At 33.5% G+C, this 26,398-nt stretch overlaps 1 long non-coding RNA gene across 1 annotated transcript; it reads right to left on the bottom strand.

Moving 5' to 3' along the window:
• Positions 1–518: 518 nt before the first annotated feature.
• On the bottom strand, positions 519–2,543 carry LOC120351834. The gene is made up of 2 exons (XR_005571567.1): positions 2,453–2,543; positions 519–754 (listed from the first exon to the last, which is right to left on the bottom strand). It is a non-coding gene; the product is annotated as an uncharacterized LOC120351834 (long non-coding RNA).
• Positions 2,544–26,398: the final 23,855 nt, after the last annotated feature.

Genomic DNA, 26,398 nt, shown 5'->3' with positions numbered 1-26,398 from the left:
TCGTCATCTTGAATTAAATTTGATAGAAATAGTTTGTGTCGGATCCTTATATTGTAAAGACCTTAAGTTCCAAATTTCAAGTCATTCCGTTAATTGGGAGATGGGATATCGTGTACACAGACACTCATACACACATACCAATACCCAAAACCACTTTTTTGGACTCAGGGAACCTTGAAACGTATAGAGAAATTCATAAATTGGGGTACCTTAATTTTTTTTGGAAAGCAATACTTCCCTTACCTATGGTAATAGGGCAAGGAAAGTAAAAATTGGTTTTGTTTTAGTAGAAGCACTAGCTGTATAGAACATGAACTAAATGTAACAGAGAGGCTTATTTAGTATAGAATAAAGAGACTATAATCACAATTTGGCCATTTGTTTGAGAAGGCTAATTATGGTAAAAGTTTGGTGGATTTGAAAAAGCTAGCCAGCAATCAAAATGCTGAGAGAACAAATGGCCACAGTGTTATTATACAGTCTCTCTGTAGTGTGAAATAAAGAAAGTGAATATTAAATGCATGAAAAGTTTGTATATTGTAAAATTATTACAAAAAAGATTATGGATGTTTGAGATTCTCTAAAAATTTACTTATTGGCACTTGGCCTAGTTACATGTTATTGGGTGCTGGATCATTTCTCCGTTTTTCTCGACCACCATCATGGTCTTTGGAGAATCAAAACCAATTTTGGATTATTATATGGATTTCTTCATTTGGGGCACTGGAAGTAGACTTGATGTTCCACACTGCACCTGAAAACAAAAGTTTATAACCCACTGTGAAAAACAATAATATTTAAATTGAAAACTGCCATGTAATTAATATATATTTTCCCAGAAGAAAAATTTAGTGGGATTGAAGTTAGTAGAGATGTGATTAAGATGAGTTTGAGATGGGATATTATATATGAATATATATACAGTTTGAGTCATATGTATTGGGAACCCTTCAATAACTTGGAGACTATTGTGGATATTACTGTAACTTTCAGGATATTCTATACTCATTTAGTATCATTTAGTAGTACTCATTTAGTAGTTATACTCTATACTCTATTCATTTTGTATGAAAGTATCATAGAGCATTTTTATTGATGTCATCTTTCTTGTTTTAAAGAAGTCTTTAAAATGATGTATCACACAATGGGTGTTTACATTTAAAATATTCGAGATACAATCCCTAAGTCATCCCCTTACGAGGGGTTGGGATTCAGTTATAAATATGTCAAAAGGTAGAATAACATTGTAAATCCTGAAATTTACAAAAAAGGGTGTTCACTGGGAACCGCATGGTTTTAAAAAGCCACAAATTTTCAAATTTTGAACAAAAACTTTATTTTTTCACACAATGTGTTCTACAAACATGAAACTTGTAATTTTCTCAAAGTTTGTAGAACACATTGTGTAAAAAATAAAGTTTTTGATCAAAATTTAAAATTTGTGGCTTTCTTAAAACCATGCGGTTCCAGTAAACACCCTTTTTATATCTAAAACTACAACATTCTCCAACTTATTGAAGGGCTCCCATACATATGACTCACTCTGTATAATAAATATACCTACTCATACTAAGAACTTGATCTGTGTAGAAAAGTTGGGGAAGATTGTGGGAACAAGTCAACTCATTGAAGATTCTAGTGAAGAAAAATAAATCAATTTCAAATAACATAGAATAACACTGATATAGCCTATTACTAAGGCCCGTTTACACTGTATAAGTTTAAGCTAAAGTTCAAACCTTTTTTTTAGTTTAAAATAAATTTTTGTTTTTAGAGTATTATTTTGAACTGCCTACCTAACCTAGTCTATAAATCAAGAATTCACAGATCTTTGAATTAGGTACGGGTACTAAACTCAGTGATGTGAGTAACTCAAGATGGATTTTAGTTATTCTTTTCTAATTAGCAATAAAAGTGTGTACTGCATTATAATTTTAGAATTTTCTTTTCAGAAATTGAATAAGAATACAGTAACATATGTGCCCACTTTGAAAACAACCAACAACCAACTAGGCAGGTTTTTGATGACTACTAATCAAAGCATAGTCTATTTTTGAGAATGAAATATAGGCCTATTAAATTTATTTATTTATTCATAGATGGCTTTCATTGGCAGAGAGATCCTTTTGGATGTTCTGCCTTGCCATATTGGTATTACCCATTGTCTTTTCCTAACACTCAAGTTTATAGGTTATAATATTAGGTTCTTCATGTTTTTAATACCATTAAATAAGATGATATATTATGAAAGATGGTAATATAATACGACTTATTTTTTCAACTTTTTAAATAAATAATAGAGACTATACCACAAGGTAACGTTTTCAGCATAGGTTAATTTTATGCTTGCCTAACACAATCACAGAAAACTATAAAGGGTAACAATCTGAATTTCATGTATCATATACATGAATACATAATATAATAAATAATTTGTAAATGTTTAACTTACCTTTCAATCATTCAATGGATAGAGATAACAAAAATAGACGATCACATCACATCCACGATTCCACTCACAGCTTTAAAAATGCGAGGTTACCGTTGGTCGTTGGTATTTTTTTTGAGTTGAGCAGTTTCATTGCGCATGCTTGAATACAATTTTGCGCGATATTTGAATATTGGAGAATTTATAGATTCCGTGTTTTTAGAATAATTGACATAATATTAAGCATAATTAAGTGAAGCCACATGAGTGGCTTGTGATTGACACTTGAAATTGCCGTGCTACCAATTTTTCCTTAAACGGTTGGAATAGCATATAACACCTATCACACTAAGGAAAGTTGTCGGCTCCAATAAAATAGACACTTGATAAACTGTGAATGGATCTATTGCCTATAAATGAGAAATCCAGTTTTCAGAGCAAATTAACTTATAATCTTCAGATGAAAATTTTGGCAAAAACACAGAAATATAAAACGAACAATAACTTACAAGCTTAATGATTTCAGAGTTATTACGAACTAAAAAATACTTATCTAGTTTACAGTTGAAACACAGTGGCTATTGGCTTTACTACACTAATAGCGAATTTTGCACAAAAATTTATATAAAACTCAATTTAAAACATTAATAAATTCATTTAAACAGACAATAACTCAGAGCACAAAATTATACAAGCAACAGCCAGCCATGTTTTTCAGAAGAAGGTCCAACAGGAAAAGCAAAGTTGAAAGTCACCAAAGACAACGCCCTCTTCAATATCGATCTTTTCAGACACGTCAACACAAAATTATAACTTATAAATTTAGAATTCACATTCTACATCTGTTCTCAATAAAACTTTAATTTGAAAATGTTATTTTATATTTTTATACATATATTCTATTCAAATAAACGATTTATTTAGTAATTTGTTAACCCTACCTCGGTGACATTATGGAACAATGCAACAAACATTTACGATAATAAATTCTCCATCAAAAGGTTTATCCGTCTATTGATAACTCTGACATTTACTATAAAGTTCCATAGATCTCGAATTGAAGATTCGATTTAAATGTGAGAAGAAAAATGTAATATTACAAATACCCCCCTCTTGACATAAAAAAATTTTACTGTTTGAAAATTTAAAGAAAAAATTTACATTGACCCTAATGAAAATTGTTGAAATTTAATTTGAGAACAGTAACAATTTTTCCTAGAAAAACATTACATGTCATCCAAAAATATTGAAAATTATTATAAAAATTCATCAATAGCGTTTGTTATATGTTTCCAAACAATATCTCGAAATATAGAATATCAATATTACTTTTGATTTAGCTTTATAATTTAAAGAAAAATATCTCAACAGAAAGTTTAATATGTAAAGAATAGTTTTTTGAAATTGCATATAAATTTAATAGATAGAAAATTTAATTTTATTGCATAAAAAAAAATTTTAGTATGTTGAATAAAAAAAAATTATTATTATTATTATTATTTTTTTTTTTAAAATGAATTGATGAATTGTTACATTTAATTTTCACATAAAATTTCAATAAATCAAAAATGTTCATTTCTTTCACTATTGCCGCGGTTGATTTTATTGATGCACATTTTGGAAAACAGTCCGTTAAGGCACTCAGTATGATTTTCAGTTAAGTGTGACTCCAGTGTGATAACGTTAAGTGTTGGGCTGATCTGGATGCACGAAGTGTTGGGCTGATACTTGTAGTCGACTGCTGCATACCAAACTCGATACAGGTGACATCTCAGTTAGCATTTCTTCATGTTTGTAGTAGACGGCTGCATTCCAAATTCAATACAGAGTCACATAAATTTTGTATCATATTTGTAATTATACAATGTACATTTCAGGCTTGAAATGACAATGTAATTTGTTTTTTGGAAAAGAGATAGACGCTGCATACAGGATTAATTTAGGTGAGGATTAATTTAGGTAAGGTTTGGTTTTTTTTTTTTTTTTTTTCATCTTTCAAGGTTTAGAGTTCTGCATACAGGAATAATTTAGGAGAGGATTTTTTGAATCAATTCTTTCATGATACTGTGACTGTTCTTCTGAATTCAAAGTTGTGAATGTGAACATGGATGGCAATTACCTCCAGGTAATGCAGTAGTGTTGAAGTTTGAGATACAGAGTCAGCAATAAGCATTGGCATTGCTATTTGCGTATGCTTTGGTGTCGGCTTTGGCATCGGCGTTGATATTGGCATTGGCGCAGGCATTGGCATTGGCGCAGGCATTGGCATTGGCGCAGGCATTGGCATTGGCGTAGCTATTGGCATTGACGCAGGCATTGACATCATCATTGGCGCAGATTTTGGCATCAGCATTGGCGCAGATATTGGCTTCGGCGCAGGCATCGGCGTAGTTATTGGCGTTGGCATCAGCACAGGCATCGGCGTAGATTTTGGTGTTGGCATTGGCGCAGATTTTGGCATTGGCGTAGCTATTGGCATTGGCGCAGATTTTGGCATTGGCGTAGCTATTGGCATTGGCGCAGGCATTGGCATTGATTTTTGTTGTTGGCATCAGCATTGGCGCAGATTTTGGCATCAGCATTGGCGCAGATTTTGGCATTGGCGTAGCTATTGGCATTGGCGCAGGCATTGGCATTGATTTTTGTTGTTGGCATCAGCATTGGCGCAGATTTTGGCATCAGCATTGGCGCAGATTTTGGCATCAGCATTGGCGCAGATATTGGCTTCGGCGCAGGCATCGGCGTAGTTATTGGCGTTGGCATCAGCACAGGCATCGGCGTAGATTTTGGCGTAGTTATTGGTGTAGGCCGCAACGTTGATTTTGGCGTAGATATGTCACACTAGTTCGAAAATCACCCAAATGTTCTTAACACTCTTCATGGCGTTCACTTGTTACTGATTTCGAGATTCACATGATAACTATTTCAATGTTAATGTCTGTGCTGTACCTGTTATCTTAAAATGCTTATAAACTAAGAAGAAAAACTTGATTAGGCTATCAATACAATCTAATACACATAAAAATTATTTTAAGTATCTATGAAATTTGTTAACATCTTATTATACAGTCAGCAATACATAAATTGTAAAATATGGACATATCAATGATAAATTTAAAAAAAAAAATCATTCATTTATTCACTGTTCAAATATCAACATTTTAATCCATTCTTCAAATAGAAATATAATTTCATAACACCCTGTATCATTATCAAAATTGTAAAAAACAAACATCATAACAACACAACAAAAATTTAATTTCAATACATATTTCAATAATTTCAGACATTTGGTCTTCTATTCATCATTTCATAATATATCGGCATTTCATTATTATTTAATATAACATTTCATTTATAGCATGTTCATTTCACATTTATGATTTATCATTCAGGGTTTCAAAATTATTTAGTTTTAATTTTGTTCAAAAATTGTATAAAAAGCAAATTATTTAATATTATTAATCATCGTTTGTTGGATACTATAGTTCATTTCGACTCTTCAATGTTCTAAACACAAACTACATTTCATGACAAAACTTTACTATCAAACATTAAACAAGAAACCATTCAAAACATCAATAATATTCTGCTTCAAAGGCAAACAATATTCATAAGTAATCATCATTTTGCATCTATGGCAATCAACATTATTAATCATTATTTTTGCATCTATGGCAATCAACATAAGTAATCAACACAAAAAATATTATCTCATTACTGCCTCTCTAAGTCATAACCTCTGTTATTCCTTCTTTAGGCAATAATGGGTTTCCATCTCAAAAAACAATCACATACCAGCAAAATTCTAATCAACAAACCCCACTAAAAATTCTACATACACTCCAGCATCCATTTCAAACGATAATCAATCATATCAAAATTTATAGAACAAACAGTTTTAAAATTTGAAAAAAAATATCAATTACAAAACACTTTAGAAAAATTTTAGCCTTTAACTCATTTCAATTGATAATATAACACAACGTTTTAAATTAGACCAATTATTTTTTAAAATAATTTAAAATTTAAAGACTGTATAATAAGTATAAACATTTCAAGATTATGATACAAAGATGATCAAGATGAAATACTGGGTAAATAAGTTCCCTAAAAATACAAACAAGAGAAAAAGAAAATTGGGTAAATAAATTCCCTAAAACAATACAAAGAAGAGAAAGATTAATTAGAGCCTATCCTACATGTCAGTACTGAACTTTCATGAGGAAGTATATTTAATAAAATATACTACTATGGAATTTTGTAAATTCCAAGTATGACTCTAATTTGTTATAATTGTGAGCTATCACTCCCACAAAAACAACTGGTGAAGGAAAAAATATGTTGACTATTGTGACTGGGTGGAAAGTTCCTAGATGTCTGTAAGGCAATGTGATAGCAGACTCTAGTATCGGACCACAAAAACAAAAGTATGCAAAAGGTTTTACAAACATTTGTTGTTGCAGTCATAAGGTTTTTATATCGCAAACAAGTAGGTCAGATAATCGAGTCCAGCCATATGTGGTTCACGCCCACACCTCTAAAAGAATCACACCTACTTGTCTACCAAAAATCCAAAGTATTGGACAGCAAAAAAAAATATAAAATGCAAAATGGGTTAAAAGCCCAGAAGAAAACTATAACCTAATTACATATGGCTTATGGCACAATATGCAATGAAAGATGAGAACATGGGACATAATTGCTCTGAAAAACCTAATTACCTAATATGATACCTAAAAAAAAATATAGACATGATTAAAATATGTAATACATGATGAAAAAATATACCGCAAGCAAACAATTATTTACACAACAATGGATAGATTTTAGAAAAGGTAAGTTTTATCAACAATTTAAAGATTAGGAAAATGAGCTACTATTTCAACTTCTAAAATTATTTCAGAAAAAATACAAATTTAAATGACTATGGACAAGATTGGTTAAGATATGCTTCATAGAAGAAATTTACTGAATATTACACAAAGACAGGAAAGAATTGAAATTTGAAAAGATCAAGGGCCAAGAAAAATAGGCTATAGGAAAGAAAAAAGACACAATTATGGACTCTTACCATACACTGTGTAGCGATTATGCTATTCTGAATCCCGGCATAACACAGGATTCCTAATCATTGTGTGCTGGGGAATACCCTTTCATCATGTGATTCATTGTTATCATCTTGTAAATAAGCAACTTGAAACAACCTTTGAATACTAATACATCAATGGAAACTTTGCGTTTTGTTTTCTTCAATAGCATGATTTTCTTCATGGGTTCATTTGCTTTAACAAAGCAATTTTGCTCACAAAAGTCAATCATGCTCACTTGAGAATGCATTGCATACACCTTTTCAATTCTCAGTTGAAAGTTGAACTCATCAACTTGACTCAAAGCAACATTCATTTTGTTCACATTATTCCTAACCTCTACAGAAACCTGTCTCATGTAATCATTCACTTTGTTTACAATCTTCCTAACTTTTGATGTAGTAATCTGATCCATAGAAACATACGATTTGTTTACTGTTTTCTTAACCTTCAATGTAGCAATAGTACTTTCTTGATAGTTGACTTTCAATGAAGACAACTCCCTACCTACTTCTTTACTCAATTCTACACTTTCACTATGGTTGACCCTTTCAACAACAGTAACTAGGCCTACATTGTCAGAAACTTGAATGAGTTGATCTTGTATCTTAACACCACTATTATCATGCTTCAATTTGTTTTCATCTTCATGATTATCTTTCACTGATTCATTTGCATTTTTCAATAGAAGGTTTATACTAACCTGCTCTAGTCTAATGCTAGTACATTCTTGCTTCATCTCATCAAACCTAGCATCAAAATTAGCATTTAGCTCATCAAATCTAGCATTTAACTCATCAAATCTAGCATTTTGATTTTTAAACATTTGGTCTAACTTAGCATCTTGCTTATCAAACAGTTGTGTTAAGGCAGCTATTAACTCATCATCATTTTACTATGTTAGGTCAATATTATGAAGAGCAGAAGAAGTTTTGAGAAATGTGCTTGAAGTTTTAGTCAAATGTCAATCAATAGTACTAATTTGGATAGATTGTGAGTGTAGACAGAATTGGTTGTAGACAATATATGTCATTTTTGTTCATTCATTCATTTAAATTCCAATGGTACTCACAACTTTTACAAATGATTGATATTTAAAGGGAAATTACATTCAATAATAAAAATGCCAAATAACAGAGATTTAAAAAATGCAAATAGGAAAATAACAAGTACATAACATGAACAAAATTAACAGGGGGAGATCATACTAGAATCTTGAAAAATTAAGACATAAAAATCAGAGGGAATGAAACAATCTATAACGAAACAAAAAGCAAGGATAAGAGTAATATAATTTCACCAATTCTGGCCCAGGTTCACTCCTGAACCAACCTAACCTAACCAACCTAATCCAACATAACCAAACCTAATAAAAGGCCCCCAATTAAAAAGAATCACTGAACAATATTAAAAATTATAGAAAAAAATTAAAATGGTATGGACACCTGCGCAGAATGAAAGACTGGATAAATAAGGAAAGATGGCAATTAGGGTGCAAGAAGCAACATAACTGAAGTTGCAAAAACTCGCTATATTATATATATATTAGGTTAGGTTGGGTTGGTTTAGGTTGAGATATATGAGGTTGGAATTTTTTTCTTCTTTATTCTATTCATTTTAATTTTTAATGATTTCAAATCATTATATATATATATATATATTATATATATATATATATATATATATATATATATATATATATATATCAACCTAAACCAACCCAACCTAACCGCAATCAAGACGAGCTTGAATACCAGCTTAATATGGTAAGTGACCTCTCACTCTCACTCAAGTGGGTAGCTTTCATGGGGGGCTTCTGTGGGGCTTCTGTGAAGAACCTGTCACTGTAGATCAAGATGTCCATGAGGATTCATCCAGACTAGATTAAGATGACTGTGGGGAACCTTTCTCTCTAGATAAAGATGGCTGTGGGGGATCCATTTCTTTAGATTAGAATGATGGTGGGGGATCTGCCACTCTAGATAACGATGGCCATGGGAGATCTGTCACTCTAGATTATGATAACCACTGGTCACCCAGTGGTTACTCTGTGGAAGGGGGGGCTTATGTTAGGTTAGGTTAGATGAGAATAGGTTAGGTTAGGTTGGTTCAGGAGTAGGTGGCCCAGAATTTGTAAAATTATACTACTGATGAGAATATTACACATATAATCCAGCTCTCATCTATTGTGATGAGACTATATTCCCACATTTTTTTCATACAATATTATTCTACAATATTTTGTATAACTTTATTAATGGAATAAAACAGAAACAAGCATGGTATCTGGAACACTATTATTTATCAAGATAAATTAAATAATTGGATACAAATTCCTATGTACCTAGAATACATGTATTCTAGATACCTTGACAAATTATTCCAATTACTATTGAACAGCTGGATAATAATTGAATTTTCAAAAACAGAACAACGATTTTTGATGAGGGCTCTATCACTATTAATTATTGTGCCCAAACCACTACGGTAACCAATCGCTCATAGTTCTTGCATTTCTGTTACTGAGAATATGAATGGAATTTGCTGTTAGAATTCATCGATGAAGGATTTTTCCATCCATCAGAGCCATTGTTATAAGAGACACAAGCAGTTGTATCAAGTGATTAATTATCTCATTGAAGGGAAATTATAAATTTTCCAAGACATCGTTCTTCTTTCAACTTGCAACTATCTTCACGAGACAAACTCCCATCAAACATTTTATACATCGATGTGACTAATGATCGGAGCTGGACAGTTTTTTTATTAAATACGGTACATCAGGAATATGCCATCAAGATAACAACGTAATTGATGATAGAAAGTATAGTATTTCCATTTCTACATTAATGCATCAATGTTGAAAACTTTGTGCAATTGGGATGTGATATTGATTATTCAAGAAAACTTGAGGATCATGTTACTGCAAAATGAGAGGTTAGAAAACAGTTCTCATATATCATTTGATTCAATAATACATGAATAGCTTACAAATAAATTCATTACATTAATCATGTTACACACCAATGTATCTATAGATTCCAAAATAATGTCTATGAGGATTTCGAAATATAAATTGAAATAGTTTATCAATGATAATCATCCTATTACTTCTGGTGATTCTATTTAAATATCACAACTGTCTCAATCTCACGTCTCATTAACTACGCACAAGCCCAGAGCTCATGTGGGCAACACCCTCAGAAAAAAACTAGATCTAATGAGAGAGCTCACGCAGTTCTACTAAATGAAAAACTCAAAAGAGCTACAAAATCATTCTGTTGTAGGCTTGGATTGATGAATTATTTTGTCTGTCGTTTTTATGGAATGAATAAATAAGATGTGAATCAATAATATTAGTAGCCTTCATAACTGTGCTGGTAGTATTCATATTTAAATATATGATTCTTGATATTTTATTCTATGTACATAATATACAAAGTCAATTCAAACAACGTCATAAAGTCACTACGTTAATATACAAAGTCATAAAGTAAACAATTATTTCGTCACTACGGTAATCAATCGTAAAGTTGATTTGATTGAAAAGTAGAAGGATTGCCACCCAATGCCCCGTTCATACTAACTTATTAATCTATACGAAATAATTCAAAAGCATTACGTAAGAGATTTTTTCTCGTCTGTCCAGCATTGATTTATTCTTTGTGTTTGACGCAGCAAGAGTGTGATGATTTAAATATGAAAGTCGCTGGTCAGAAAACACTGAGCCACCAACGTCATTCGGATTCTGTGAAATTCGATTATTTTGAGCGTTTTTCTGTGGCCCACGTCGCTTTTATCCGCTCAAAAATCGAGTAATTCACTTTTACCCTCTCACATTCATTTCCTAACTGAATGAAGTCGGAATAGAGCGTGGGGAAAACCTCGCCATACTGGAATTAGTCAATGTACACTCAGTTACATCAGCTTAAACTCGATTTTGTGTGGGGCTTGTATCAGTCTTAATCAACTACCAGCATGGAAAACGTGAAGTGAAAATATTGATCGATCAAATTTGTGTACACTCTTCGAGTTTTTAGAAGTTTCGGAAGAAAAAAAGGGCAGATTGATAAATTATGAGAATTGTTCAGATTCTATACTTTCTTGTTAGATTTCCAGTGAATATATTCATCATTAATACAGTATCCCATATCTATTAAGTAGTTATCTCTGTTTAAAGAAAAATTATGATTGACAGATATTTTTGAAATTATTTACGTCTCATGGATTACTGATTCTTTAATCTCTACTTCAAAATCAAAACATTGTATTTGAACTCAAAAATATGTATAATTTATTCATTTATTCATTTATTTATATGCAAATACAATCCAGGTAAAAACAACAGGCATTTGCCCAAAACTGCTTCAAACCTTAATTTGGAATGCACAGTCTAAAAGTAATGTTACTCACGTAACTTGAATGATGACTTAATTCGCTCACAATATTTTGAGTCCAAAAAATGTATCTACTGAAATTTTGAATTTATCAGATTGATCAATTTCCAAATACGAATCCAAACAAAAATCTTCCTTCACAATTGCAAAAAATATTGAAAAGTCTTAAAAACTATTCACAGAAGAACTCCAACTTGAATCAGAAGCACTGACAATATTTGAATAACCTGCGATGGATGGATCCAGTAAATGATAATAATCATAATAATACCTCCGTGACCCGTGTTGGGAGAAAAACATCGTGTTGTACGAGTAAAATGTATCTCCTTATGTCCAGTTAACATGAAAAAATAGAATGATTTATCCATTATTTTGTCCAAATTGAATGGAGAATCCCCATCCTTGTTGAAAAGTCTCTGCGAAATTAGTTCATAAGGTATGATGCGTCAATCATGCACTTCCTATCCTATTTCCTATACATATTATAAAATATAAGTCAATCATTTCTTTTTTAATTATTAAGATGAAAAGGTGTAGCTAGTCCAGTTTATTTGAGGAGAGTAGACTGACATAAATTAAGTGGTATAACAGATTCTCAAGAATAAAGCAATTATTTTCATCTCAGAAAACAATGGAGATGAATTGGTGTTGGAACTTCTTAGGACGAGAGCGAGAAAATCGCAGCGAGTCTAATTAGGGATTGAGATGGATTTGCGTAACTTTACTTTATTTTTATGAGATTTTTCAAACTCGTTCGAAACTTTCCAGATGATTTATCCAGTTATACATGCCTCTTTATACAACGATCCGCAGGATTCCGAAAAGTGGTTGGAGTCGAGTTTTATGAGGAATGTGATAGTCCCGGCTATTAATTCTGGAGTGGTAGATTTATAAGGGAGTCGATGCTATTACCTGAGTACTTATTCTCTCCATAAGGCTACCAGTCAAACTTTCAACATTAATCGTGCTTTTTAGAGTGAATACTCGAATTTTTCCAAGTATTGATAGTATTCCAACTTCGATTTCGGTATTTTTGATGATCCATATCGATAGATGAATGAAAGAATAGAAATATGGTAATACAGAATACAATGCACAGATTCTCTTCTCTGACCTATAAATATAACGTAGTAAGAAAATAATAAATCTGCTGGAAAATTATAGATTTGATTTCAGTTGAGTATATTGAAACGCCTGATTAATATTAACAAAAAAGATAATATTATCGTGCATGATATTTCGTCAAGAATGAATTCAGGGATGCTCACATTCCACCGTTCAATGCAAATGAAGAACTTCAAAATAATGAATTCCTATTCCAATAGTGTCATTTATCTTGTATGAATGAAAAAAAAATGTTTTGATAGGCTATTTAATAACCTTTATGCTCTATCAAATTATTTTGAATTGAGTTTTTCTTGTCTTATTAATCGGGATTACATCAGTCAAACTAGATTTTTCTCGTAAATACACGTATTTCTTACAGTAGCTTGCACGGTGTGATAACTGACTAGAACTTATCTTTCTTTCTCTAGGTTGCGTGCTGATTTATTGTTCTAAGCTTATCCTTCGAATCAATTCTTTTAGAATATGAACTATTATACTATCGATTTGAATTTCTTGAAAAGTAATTCTCAATATAGGAGCTTATAATTAAACCTCAATTCACAAGGACCTTTCCATCATCCAGTGTATTACTCCAACTCCAATATTGAAAAGTAAAATCCCAATACCAACAGGAATAAATGCTTTTATTAGATAAAAAGTCCCTTGATATCCAAGAAGTATGAATTAAGTCGAAAAGTCCTCCATCTATCTCGATGAATTTTTCAATCTGAGTTCTCTAAGCTTTCTGGATTGAACTACATTTCGCAATCAAAAAGAAGCTTTAATTTATTCATCTATAAAGAAGTTCTGTATTGATTCGTTGATTTTTCTCTTGATCCAAATGGATTCCTAAATCATAACAGAAATCTTTTAATTCGAGTTTATCGAGATTTCTCCAGAACTAGGTTTTGCAATCTAGTTCAGTTCTTTGTCACTCAGACGTCAGTGGTGGAAAACTGTAAAGAATCAATTGCAGCCTTCGACTCGCACTCGGGTCATCGGAAGCTATTGAGTGAAGTCCATTGCGGGCCCTGTTCCTCATTGCCATTCCCCGTTCCCCATTTCCATTCTGCGCCAGGAAACAGGAAAGCGATGAAATATTCAGGATTCCGCTGCTAGAGCCGTTAGTTGAATGGCTTCGGTGATCTACTTTCGGCGTCACACTGCATCGATAAATGGCCGCCTTCAATGGAAACGGGCAACGGTTCTTCACGCATCTCGCAATGCAAAGAATGACTCTTGCAAAGTTGGGAAGGTGTGACAAAACAGCATTCATACTTCACATTTTATCTACTGGAGATATTTCCCTCTTGCATTCTCATTGAATCTCCAATCTAGTAACACACTTATAATTATTTTCAAGCGAAGTAATGAAGTTAGATTTTTGTGCGGCATCATTGGCAGATTCTTCATGAACCAAGCAATACGAATCATTGAAAATACATGCGAATATTTAAATGTAGATCTTTGAACGGTCACTTGCCACTAGAAATCTTTAGTTGCTTCACAAGAAGATCAAGAGATAAAACTTGTTCAATGAGAATTAATTGATATTGAAAATTTTTCCACAATTGAAAAAACACAGTTTTATTCTCGTCACATCCACATTAATGTGGATTCATGGGGATTTGATGTGGATGTGACAAAGATAAAACTGTGTTTTTTAAAAAAATCAAGAGACATTCAACTTTGTATATTATTGAGGAAATCTTGACGAAAATTTAGAATTTCAGTGATCGGTTGTCTTGAAAAATATTTAGTCAGACTAAAGAGTTTCATTTAAACATTTTCATAGAATTGGAATAATCATGAGATATTCAAGTGCATTTTAGAGGATTTATTTTATTCAGAGAGTAAGATGTAGCCTAATTGATAACATGGTAAGGTATTGATAGTTTCATCTTTGAAATCAATCTATCCAGTCATGTTTTTCTAAATTCGGCATTTTTTGATTAGATATTCTAATCGAAATATGGGAAATTAATATCTTAATTAATAAATCACTATTTTAGTTTAATTTTTCATCTGAATGGAATCTTCTCCATAAGAGTAATGTAGATAATTATCCCCATAATACGAACATGACTAATATCATTATTGAGTTCAAAATAAGTTCGAGGTGATTGACTCATCGATATCAACTTGATGCAATAAATCGTGTACCTCATCTACTATCCACGCCAACAATTCAACAATTATTAATCATAGAGCCTAGTGGTTTGTGTTAATGGGCAAGTTGGAATGACCCAAGTTCTGTCCCCAAAGTCCTCGATCCTGTAAAGTTGGCGGTCTGAACCTTGATGCTTCGCTCTAATCGACCTTGAATCCATCAAGAACTTGAGACATCAAGTCTCCAGGGGATCGGAACTGAGCAGTTAACTGATGTGGGGTATGACGTGTTCTGATAGTCAAGTAACCGAACGTCAATAACCTTCTATGGAAACTCTTCCAATAAACTCGAAATCATTCATAAAATGTGAGACATCCATGAAATTTCATAACATTCATGAAAGTATTCGATATTTGTCTGCCTGTTACAGTGTTTTAGAGCTTCAATTGCAGAGAGCATCGAGAGATGCAGAGCTTACATATTTGCAAAATCATTGAATCTAACTTGAACGAAGTCTAACTCACTTATCTGACTGTTGATGATGTGAGTAGCAGTATATGACTACAAATAGACACTGATTTCAAATATTCTAATTGAATTTCGTTCATTATCCCTACATTGAAATAATCATTTTCGTACCTCCTATAGGAGGAGCATATCACCGATTTCTGAGAACCGCTGTTCAAAATATAATTTACAATATCGTCATGGAATTCTATTTTGATTGAAGTTTGGTTATGGTTCTCCATGAATAATTGGAATAATTTCACATGTTTGTTGTTCTTGACACATAACATACTAAAAATTGGTTTGTTTGTGGTTGAACTGTTTTGGTGATGATCCAGTCGTATCTCAATCAAATCATTGATCATGAGGATTAATTTTTCCATCAATATCACGAAAGTGAAAACAACAATGAAACGATTATTCAAAACAGTGAATCAGTCACGGAACAAAAGGGTACACAACACTAAAACAGTCACAACTGTGAAACAATTTGTACAAACGAAATTGAGTAACCTGGTGAAATGATTACTTGTAGGCATTCCTCTATAATATCACAGTTACACAATCTATTCGAAAGTGGTCGAAAACTGTGTGACCAGCGGCCATCACATTGAATGTGAACAGCAGCGACGGTCATAGTGGAGTTCACTTCATAATGTCAGCATTCCTCATGAATAGCATCAATGCTATTCATTCAACCAATGATGACAGTTTGAAATGGATTTGACTAACCAATTTTAACTTTTGCAAGTGCTGAAGCCATTGTGTTTACCCACAAACTGTTAATCAGTGAGGGTACGTCTGGCCACTGCGAGCGATGTCACAGCATTTGAAAATAAGTGGACACCGTATAAATTGCACTCGAATACGAGGCGCATCCGGAAACTGTGTGTGCGTAATGAACGAGTCAAACAGTAGATGCAGTAGTATCAGCAACTCTAGTAGAGGTGAAGTTGACAGAAGTAGTAAATGCAGCAGTTAAGTCAGCAGAAGAAGTAGTAGAATCAGCAGTAGTATCAGTAGCAGTAGCAAAATCCGTTTCAGCAGCAGTAGCATACTCAGAATGAGCAGCAGTAGAATCAGCAGCAGGGGGTTCCAATTCGCTTCCAAGTGAATGAACAATTAGACAGACGTTGCTGTAGTCGGTTATCGCAGCGCGCCATCAACGAACGTCGAGCAAATCGCGCGCTTGTTCCCTCTATGGCAGCGGCCATAAAATCCTATGACGTCATTTCATTCCGTGTGTGCAAGTGCTCAATAATTTTGCGATCCGGGAAGCGAGCGATTCGGTTTGCCAACAATATTGAGAATTGATTGTAGTCCACTCGATAGAGCGGATTACTTCAGCTCGTGTTCAATTGCTCGGTTATGTGCGGTAGGATTGGAAACAATTATTATTCCGTCTAGGTACTAGTGTAGTTTGGAGCCGTGTCAAACTGCTTAAACAGCGGTTACTGAGCTGTGGGGTGAGTGCCATCTGCCATGATGAGACACTGATTCATGCACCGATGATAATCAAGTGTTGTCTCTGTGTATAAAGTACGTTTTTGATTGAGATCAATTGGTTGGAGGAATGTGAGTACGTTTAAATTGGAATATCGAAAGATTAAATCAGTTATTCCTGATACAGCTATTCCTAGGACTGATCTCGTTATTCATTTATTTCATTCTGGGAAATGATAAAAAACTGTTAATTAGAATTGAATAAGCACATATCTCCCGAAATACTATTACATTCTTTTCCTCCTAGGGGGATCCATATTCTAATTTTCTGAACGTCTCGACGTGAATAACTTTTTGAAAACACAGTTCCACTAGAATCTGATGCTAGTAGATTCTGTTTAAAAGCTCATTGGACTCCATTACAATGTATTCAACTGTGCGAGGTGTACATCGATACAGCATATTATCATCAAATAGCAACTAGTGGTGAATTGTGCTATTGTGAGGAGTGCACTCACAACTTATAATTTTTCTCTGCTGATAAATTCAAGAAGCACTGATATTGATTCTGATAGCTATCACATGAAGTAATATGAACAAATTGTAATTGATATATACAGTAATAACAACTCTGTCTCAAATGCAGTAGCCTATAAGTGAAGTATTTCATGGTTCGGAAGGGATAGTTCTATATCTTCACTTCATCCCTTTAAAGAGAACTTGAATGATAACACGAAATTGTACTCATTCACAATTGAGTTACTTGTAACAGGTTCACACTAAAATTAAGTTTTTGGAGTACGGTATACGCTTCTTTGATGATCCAAGAAGTAGTCACGGCATAATGCTTTTAAACACTTTCGAATAGCTTTTTTTGTTCCTTTCATCTAGATAGACCTATCTACAAGTTCACTGGGAGATTTGTGGGAAAAAGTAGAACTTCCTCAGCATTAACAGCAGATGGCTTTTTATATTAGTAATATGATGAGACCAAGTGAGCTTTTCATCAACAATCACACCCAAATATTTTAATGAGTCAGTTTGACCAACCACCTCACAGTCACAGTCATCACTCGCACAGCTACCATGAAACTTCAGTGCAGAAGGCAATGTCCATGATGTTGATAGTGTAAACAGCATGTTTTTTGTTTTTGAAAGATTGAGCTGAATCTTATTGTGTCTAAACCAGAGCAACAGCTTGTTCAAATCATCCTGCATTAATCTTACCAAATTGGGGCCATCCAGATCACAATATGCCAATGCAGTGTCATCTGCAAAAGATACAGGCATACCAGAGAACCTGAACGAATAGAGATCATTAATAAAAATGAGGAACAAGATTGGCCCAAGGACTGATCCCTGTGGTACACCACAGTCCACTACCTGAACCTCACTCTTCACACCTCCAATGGCTACATATTGTTGTCTGTCATTCAAATAGGACAAGAACCAGTCATGAGCCACGCCCCTGATGCCAGCATTATACAATTTATTTAACAAGATCGAATGGTTCACTGTGTCAAATGCCTTTTTTATATCTAGAAACAGTCCTGCGACACAGCGTGCTGGCCTGAAGTTGAGACCAGAGAAAACAACTGCCATAAACCTTTCAAGAGCCATTTCTGTATTCATACATTCACGAAAGCCAATTGGTTACTATAGAAAAAATTACATGAATCAAGAAATTCTAGAAGTCTCCTTTTCATTATCTTCTCCAACAACTTTGAAAATACTGACAGCAGGGATATAGGTCTATAATTGTTCAACTTTAATCGAGAACCGACTTGAAAACTGGCACCACTCTTGCCAGCTTCATCCCAGAAGGAAACACCCCTGTAGAGAGACTACAATTGAAAATATCAACTAGAATTGGTACTATGGCCAGCGCAACATTCTTCAATAATCCAGAAGATATACAGTCACCCCCACAAGATTTACCATTTTCTAATCCTCTAATGTAAACTAAGAGCTCATCATAGGTAACAGCTTCAAGGAATATAGACTTCTGCTGATTAGTTTCCTTGAAGATATTATGATAGTCCATGTTATCAGCTCCACCATTAGAATTAGCAGCGACATCTCTGCCAATGCTAACAAAATACTCATTAAAAATATTTGACAATCTTTTTGCATCACTAACAATTTCATCCCTATGTTCTATTTTTAATTCTTTTAGGGGTTTACATTTTTTCGGATTTCCACACAGCTTATTCAAAACTTGCCATTTTTGCCGTGGAGGCATTTGATTTAATGAAGAATAATACTTTATTTTTTCAATTTTAATCCAATTTTTTATTTTTCTAGAGAAATTTTTGAAGTTATTTTTTAATCTTAAGTTATCAGGGTTTCTTTTCATTATTCTAAATAATCTATCACGCGAGTGGATTGCTGCACACAGACCATCAGTTATCCATGGTTTGAGTTTCTTCAAATTCATTGATTTTATTTTGCATTCGACTCTCACCTTTGAACAATCAATATAGTTTTTAAATACCTCAATAAATTTATCAAACTTATAGTTAACATTATTACTTAAGAAAACATCACCCCAATCATGAGACAGGAGGAAATTATTCAGTTTGTCTAAATCGATTTTGTATTTTTCTTTACAAGAATTCCTTCTACTATTATCTAGGTTAGCGCGAATTGTCAATGTTATAGCTCTATGATCACCAATTAAATCCTCAATAACTGCACATTTTTCAAAATGTGAAAAATTTTGTGATCTCATAAATACGTGATCAATGCAGGTTGATGTTGTCTCCGTTACTCTAGTAGGTATGTCTATAATCGATTCAAAACCGTAGTAGCTGAGAACTTCTAAGTAATCATCAACTTTATTATCACCAGTCGCCAAAATGTTGATATTAATATCTCCTATTATGACAGTATCACAAGACGAAGGAATGTTTAAAATAGTGTCAAGACTGGTAAGAAATCTATCGCATTCAAAGCCATGCCATCGATAAAGAACGATTAGATTGAATTTATAGTTCGATAAGGTGCACTGAAGATAAAGAGCGTCCGCACCATCCAACTCACATTCCTTTACACTGCAGTTGAAACCAACTAATTCAGTGGAAAAAAAAACAATCAAGCCGGTGGCTCTTGTGAAAGAGGAAATACTTGAACAAGATTCATAGCCATCAATATAATACTGGGACACCTGCTCATCTGTATCCAACCACACCTCAGTCAACGCTATAATAGCTGGCCTCACTTTCCAGCAACTAATATATGTGACAAACTTATCAAAATGGCTGCTTATACTTTGTACGTTTTGATGGAAGATCGTAAAACTATGACTTGATGAAATATGAGAAATATTAACTTCATCAATAGAACTCAACAAGACACAACTATTTTCATCGTCCATCATAACTCATAGAATTTAAACAATATTGATAGGTATTAGAGATTTGGTGGTACACCAGAAATTCAAAATGAATATCGAATTTATTTACCTTCATTGGAATTTCATTCACACACACACTCACACACTTAAATAAAATAAGAAATAGCATATAGAAAAAGAAAAAGAAATGATCAGAAGACACAAAGGAGGTGAAAGAGAGAAAAACTTCATTCTCTTCAACATGTGTGTCAGCACCCACAATAGAATATAGGTAAAATACAAAGCTATTCATAGATTCAAATAATACATCAACTCATAATAAATCTATATAAGATAAGAATTAAATATTCAAACGGATAGAAAAATCTACCAGAGCCTGAACTAGGCAGCCTTGAGTACTCAATAAACATGTAGAATGGAAATTAAGCAATAATAATTATATATTAAGAGATTCGTGAACGCAATTTTCGTTCACTGTATAACATTTTATTGTAACTTATTTATTTCGAATATTGATCATTCAATTAAAATGTTTGATAAGTTTAAATAAATAGAGCTATAGACCAGCATAATTCATAACAATTTATAAGAAGATATGATTCAGATAAGAAGTGTCAAGCAAGGATGAGATTATAAAATTAATATATCTACAGCAAAATATTTAAGAATAGATTAAAATGAAAGATTCCTGTGATTTAGAAAAGTTTAATATTTGATATCGTTCATATATTTTTGTTGCACCATCTATTCATTGAAAATAATCCAAGTATGAGAATTATTCTAATTGAATTGAAATTTAAAATATTTTTGTCAAGAAAACCACAGGAATGAAAGAGTATTATTTATGCTATACCATGTTTTCATCCGATTATATTTAAAAGTAGATTTGTGAATAGCAGATTAGCAATTCTAACACTTTAATTTGCATAATAAATTTGAAAATCACAAAACAAACTTTCATAGTTCAACAAGTAATTCAACTAACTACATAAATACATTGCAATACATAACACTGGCATGGATTGAATCCTTATAATTAGCAACAAGAAAAATTAGATATAAATGAAACAAATAATAAGAAAAACAAAAGTATAGTCCTAGCATTTTCACGAAAAAAATTAAAACACCTCTTCCTCGAGGATACAAAACAACAAAAGTTCAGAATCAAATAGATAAATTGAATGCTCTATAGATCTGTAAATAACTGCAAAAAGAAAAAAATCAGTTTTTTCAAGGAAAAATAAATGATTCAAGCATATTACCATTATTCAAAAAATATTCAACACTCGCAATTCGATATCCTCAACAGAGGTAAGTTAGATATACTCAAAGAAACTCCAAAACTACTTTAACCCTGAATAAACTTATCAAGAGAGGCCTCCCGCACTATTGCTTGGCCGGGGACGCAGCATCTTTCCTCACAAATATTTTCCCACTCTTGACCCAAACAAATTCAAGCTTTCCCCTTTTTTTTAGCTCTTTAGCCTTCCCAAGAAGCTGTTTATTGTAAGGAGACAGATGATCATTGATGTACACAGAAGATCCAGGAAGCCCTAAGCCAAGATCATTTGAATTAATGTCTTTTTTCTTCTTCGCCGCTTCGAGCCACGAAATCTTTACTCTTCTTGCAACAAATTTGACTATTATATTACTACCACCCTTAGCGTTTGGCACCCTATGAGCTATAGCAATGTCCTCCTGTCTAAACGCGACCCCAATCGTCTTAGCAACAGCCCCTAATATATCATAAATGTTCTCCTTTTCAGTTCGTGGTACACCCCCTATTTCTAAGTTTTCAATCCTAGACCTCTGTTGTAGGAAATTAACCTCATCTCGTAGCTGGGAATTGCTTTTTTCAAGCTCTGCAACGGCCGTTTCCAACTTGATATACTTCTCATCGCGTTCTTTAGAGAGTTTTTCAAATTTTAACTTGGTTTCCTCACTGCTCTTTTTTAAAGAATTGACGTCAGTTTTAAGTGCTGCAATCTTAGGCTCAAACAGATTAATAAGCTCAGTACGCAGATCAGTGATAGATTCCAATATTTTGTTCAACTTAGCGTCTATACTAGTATTATCAGGGCCGTAAATACACTCATCACATTTCCAGGCTGACTTTGCTTGAGAATTCATCTTTTTAAACTTATCTACTGTACCAAGTCTAGTACAACTCGCGTGAAACAGACCTGCACATTTATTACACTTGATGCCTTCCCCAGCATTCGCGAAACTTGAATACATTTATAGCAGTCAGCCATATTAACAGATGATATGAGAGAGCACGCACACTATAAGAAGAAATAAACTATTTAATTGTTCGCAATCTACTCACGAATAATATAGTGGGTCCAACACACAAAGAAGAAAAAATCAGTATTTATGCATGTTTACGCACAGATACCACTAGAATCTGATGCTAGTAGATTCTGTTTAGAAGCTCATTGGAATCCATTACAATGTATTCAACTGTGCGAGGTGTACATCGATACAGCATATTATCATCAGATAACAACTAGTGGTGAATTGTGCTATTGTGAGGAGTGCACTCACAACTTATAATTTTTCTCTGCTGATAAATTCAAGAAGCACTGATATTGATTCTGATAGCTATCACATGAAGTAATATGAACAAATTGTAATTGATATATACAGTAATAACAACTCTGTCTCAAATGCAGTAGCCTATAAGTGAAGTATTTCATGGTTCGGAAGGGATAGTTCAATATCTTCACTTCATCCCTTTAAAGAGAACTTGAATGATAACACGAAATTGTACTCATTCACAAACGAGTTACTTGTAACTGGTTCACCCTAAAATTAAGTTTTTGGAGTACGGTATACGCTTCTTTGATGATCCAAGAAGTAGTCACGGCATAATGCTTTTAAACACTTTCGAATAGCTTTTTTTGTTCCTTTCATCTAGATAGACTATCTACAAGTTCACTGGGAGATTTGTGGGAAAAAGTATTTGTAGCTCTTTAGCGGTGGCAATTTTTGTGAAGAGTACTTGACAAGCACATAGTGAACGAAAAACGGAATTGCGAAACAAGTACAAGAAAAGAGGGTAAATGGAGAAAGAACACAAAGTCGAAGAAGGCGAGGAGAATTGGTAGGTGAGGAAGGAGTAGAAGGAGGAGTAGGAATTACGGAGAGGTCTTGAAAGGAAGTGGTCCTGTTCCGTGACAAGCATTGCGAAGCTTGAATGCAGCTTTTCACTGTGAAGATAGTTCTGATTTCCACGACCAGGAGGAATGCAGCAGCACTTGACCGTGAGTAACCCAGCATAAATTGGGAGAGTGTCGAGAATAAAGGGATGATAAGTTAGTTCAAAGACTCTGAGACCACAGACCAGATTAGGCCTACTCACTTTCCTAAAACTATGAGCCATAGACAAATTTGCTATCAATTGGGAATCATGATACATGTGTGGACATGATAATATTCTTAATAGGAATTGTGAACAGAAAGGCAGCAACGTTGAAGGCTCATGATGATAAGCTATGATAATTTCATTCTCAAATGCTCTTGATGTATTCTCTCCGATTTTGAACCATTTGCTGAGCAATTGAAATACAAGAAGCATTAAACTTCTAGTAGTGACCCTGTTCCTGAGGACACAAACAGCTTTTGTTATAGTTTTGCTGCAGTGCACGTTAATTTCTACTGTGACCAATAGCCAATTAAATGTAAATTCATGTCTGCAGAGAACTAACCTTGGTGTAGAGTGTTAATACTCTGTGTCTTGTTGTTTCGTGAAATGACACTCCATCACAACTAACGTTTTTTTCTAGTTATTTGAAATGTAGATTTTTTCATGCATAAGTGATTTGTTTCAAGCAGTACATTTTGGTCTTGGACTTCAAAAAATTCACAAATCGACTCCTAGATCACGATTTCAATTGATATTTCCAACCAAGTAAGTTGATTAAAGTAAGATTGGATGATCCAATGTTGATGTGATGATCCAGATTATCAATCTTCATGATTTTAGAAACAAAAAGGTAATGACCGAAATATAATATTATATTCAAATTGAATTTATTGATCCTGACAATTTACAATCTCCAATGAGAATAACCTTCGAGGAACGGTAGAAGGCTCTCAAGGCAAGGTAACTTCTTAAAGTACAGTCTACTTCATAATATAACAATATTTCATATTTATAGCTGCTTATAAATGAGAAATCAGAGATCTCCTGTGAATATTATTGATATTGTATCTGGTGGAATAGGACCGGCATACGTTGTGCATATAGTTAACCAGAGTCGGCCTGGAAATGGGAAAGACAAACAGCCAGAAGCAGCCAAGGAGCTATGATCGATGCATAGCGATGTCAGTCTCAGTTGTTGTGTAAATCATTTCGGAGCGATATGGCGTGGAAATAGAATATTGCGTCGGCATAAATGAGTAGTGGAGCAAGTCATGGACATGTTGCTTACCTTTAGTGAGAGAGAGATTGAAGAGAGAGAAAGGGTGAGTGAGAATGTGTGTGCGTGTGTGGGAGAAAGCGTGAGAAACCTTTTTCAAATTTTCCAGGACAGAGGGTAGAATGCAAACCCAGTCCTGTAACATATTGTGTTTCTGGCGTTGGTCGGAATGGGAGATATTTTTCATGTTCACTGAAGCCAGGTAAATACTGATGATATTGTTATAATGTGCTCTATAATACGCCTTTTCATACTGCGCACTGTTTGTAAGATAAATTGCAACAGCGTATTCGAATATTGTGAGTGAGATGCGGGATCAATTGACCTAGAATACGAATAGAATATTCATTTTCCACCAAATTTTTATCAACTTCTCCATTTATTGTTATGACATTTTTATTGAGAGAGCATCTCTTTTACCTTAAAGCAAAAAACAAATCCAGGTGAGTATCACAACTTTGATGATCAACGGAATAGCAATGAGAAATCAGCTTCAACGAATTATGGTAGAAATTTGATACCTCATCAATTGAATACACGCAAATCCATGAATATTGTAACCAATCTCTATATCTATAAAAGGCTAAGCCCCGACAGACTGAAATCACACCACAGCCCAAACTACTGAGCCTAAAAACTTGAAATTTTGCACAATTGTTTATGGTAGCCTCAAAACATCCACTAAGAAAGGATTTTCAGAAATTTTCCCCCCTGAGGGAGCTGGGCCCCCCAAAAATTTTGTACTTTTTAACCGCTCATTCCACAGCAAAGTCATGAGGAACTTTTCTGTTCAGCTACGAAAAATAATTAGATCTATGCAGAAAAATTCCGATCAGGAGCACAGGGGTGTTGAGGAGAGGGCTTTTTTCGAAAATTTTTATGTAAAATCACACTACAGCTAGAACTTATTGGCCTACAGACTTAAAACTTTGCAAAAATATTCTTCAAACATACTAGACGCGCACTAAGAACGGATTTTGAGATATTTTGCCTCTAAGGATTTCAAAGGATGAAAAAGGATCCTATTAAGTACGATTATGAACATGTTAAGGTGAACGCCTTATGAAACTGAGATAACTGAGATATGATATTCTAACATATGTTGTAATCATTGGAAAGCTTAAAATAATCTTATCAATCAGCTGATCGAATTAATTTTTCGTAAATCGAGAGCGCGAGCTTATTGCAACGTTTGTGTTTCATTGTATTCTTGGCCAGTTCGGTTTGCGCCTTCTATCAGCTGTATAAATGGAGTCTCATACATTCCTATTAGAACAGAGTACAGAGATTCTCTTTGGTTAGGAGTTTGTTGATAATTCTTTTTTCAAATTCAAATTCTATTGCAATCAAAAAATAATTGTCTTAATAGACAAGATAACAAAAAAATTTCCAACATATACATTTTTATTTGTAGCACGGCCAGAAAAAGGCAAACCTTAGCCGTGAGTTCATTCAATATAACTTTTTTTTTAATATTTTGTGAATAAAAGTACGAGTTGATGAGAGATGTGAGCAATTCCTTATATTTGATCCAAAT

The sequence above is a fragment of the Nilaparvata lugens genome, chromosome 6 (genome assembly GCF_014356525.2).
Source record: "Nilaparvata lugens isolate BPH chromosome 6, ASM1435652v1, whole genome shotgun sequence".
NCBI classification, from domain to species: Eukaryota; Metazoa; Arthropoda; class Insecta; order Hemiptera; family Delphacidae; genus Nilaparvata; species Nilaparvata lugens.
Note: the sequence above shows the minus strand (reverse complement) of the source record. Positions and strands in the feature narration are given on the sequence as shown.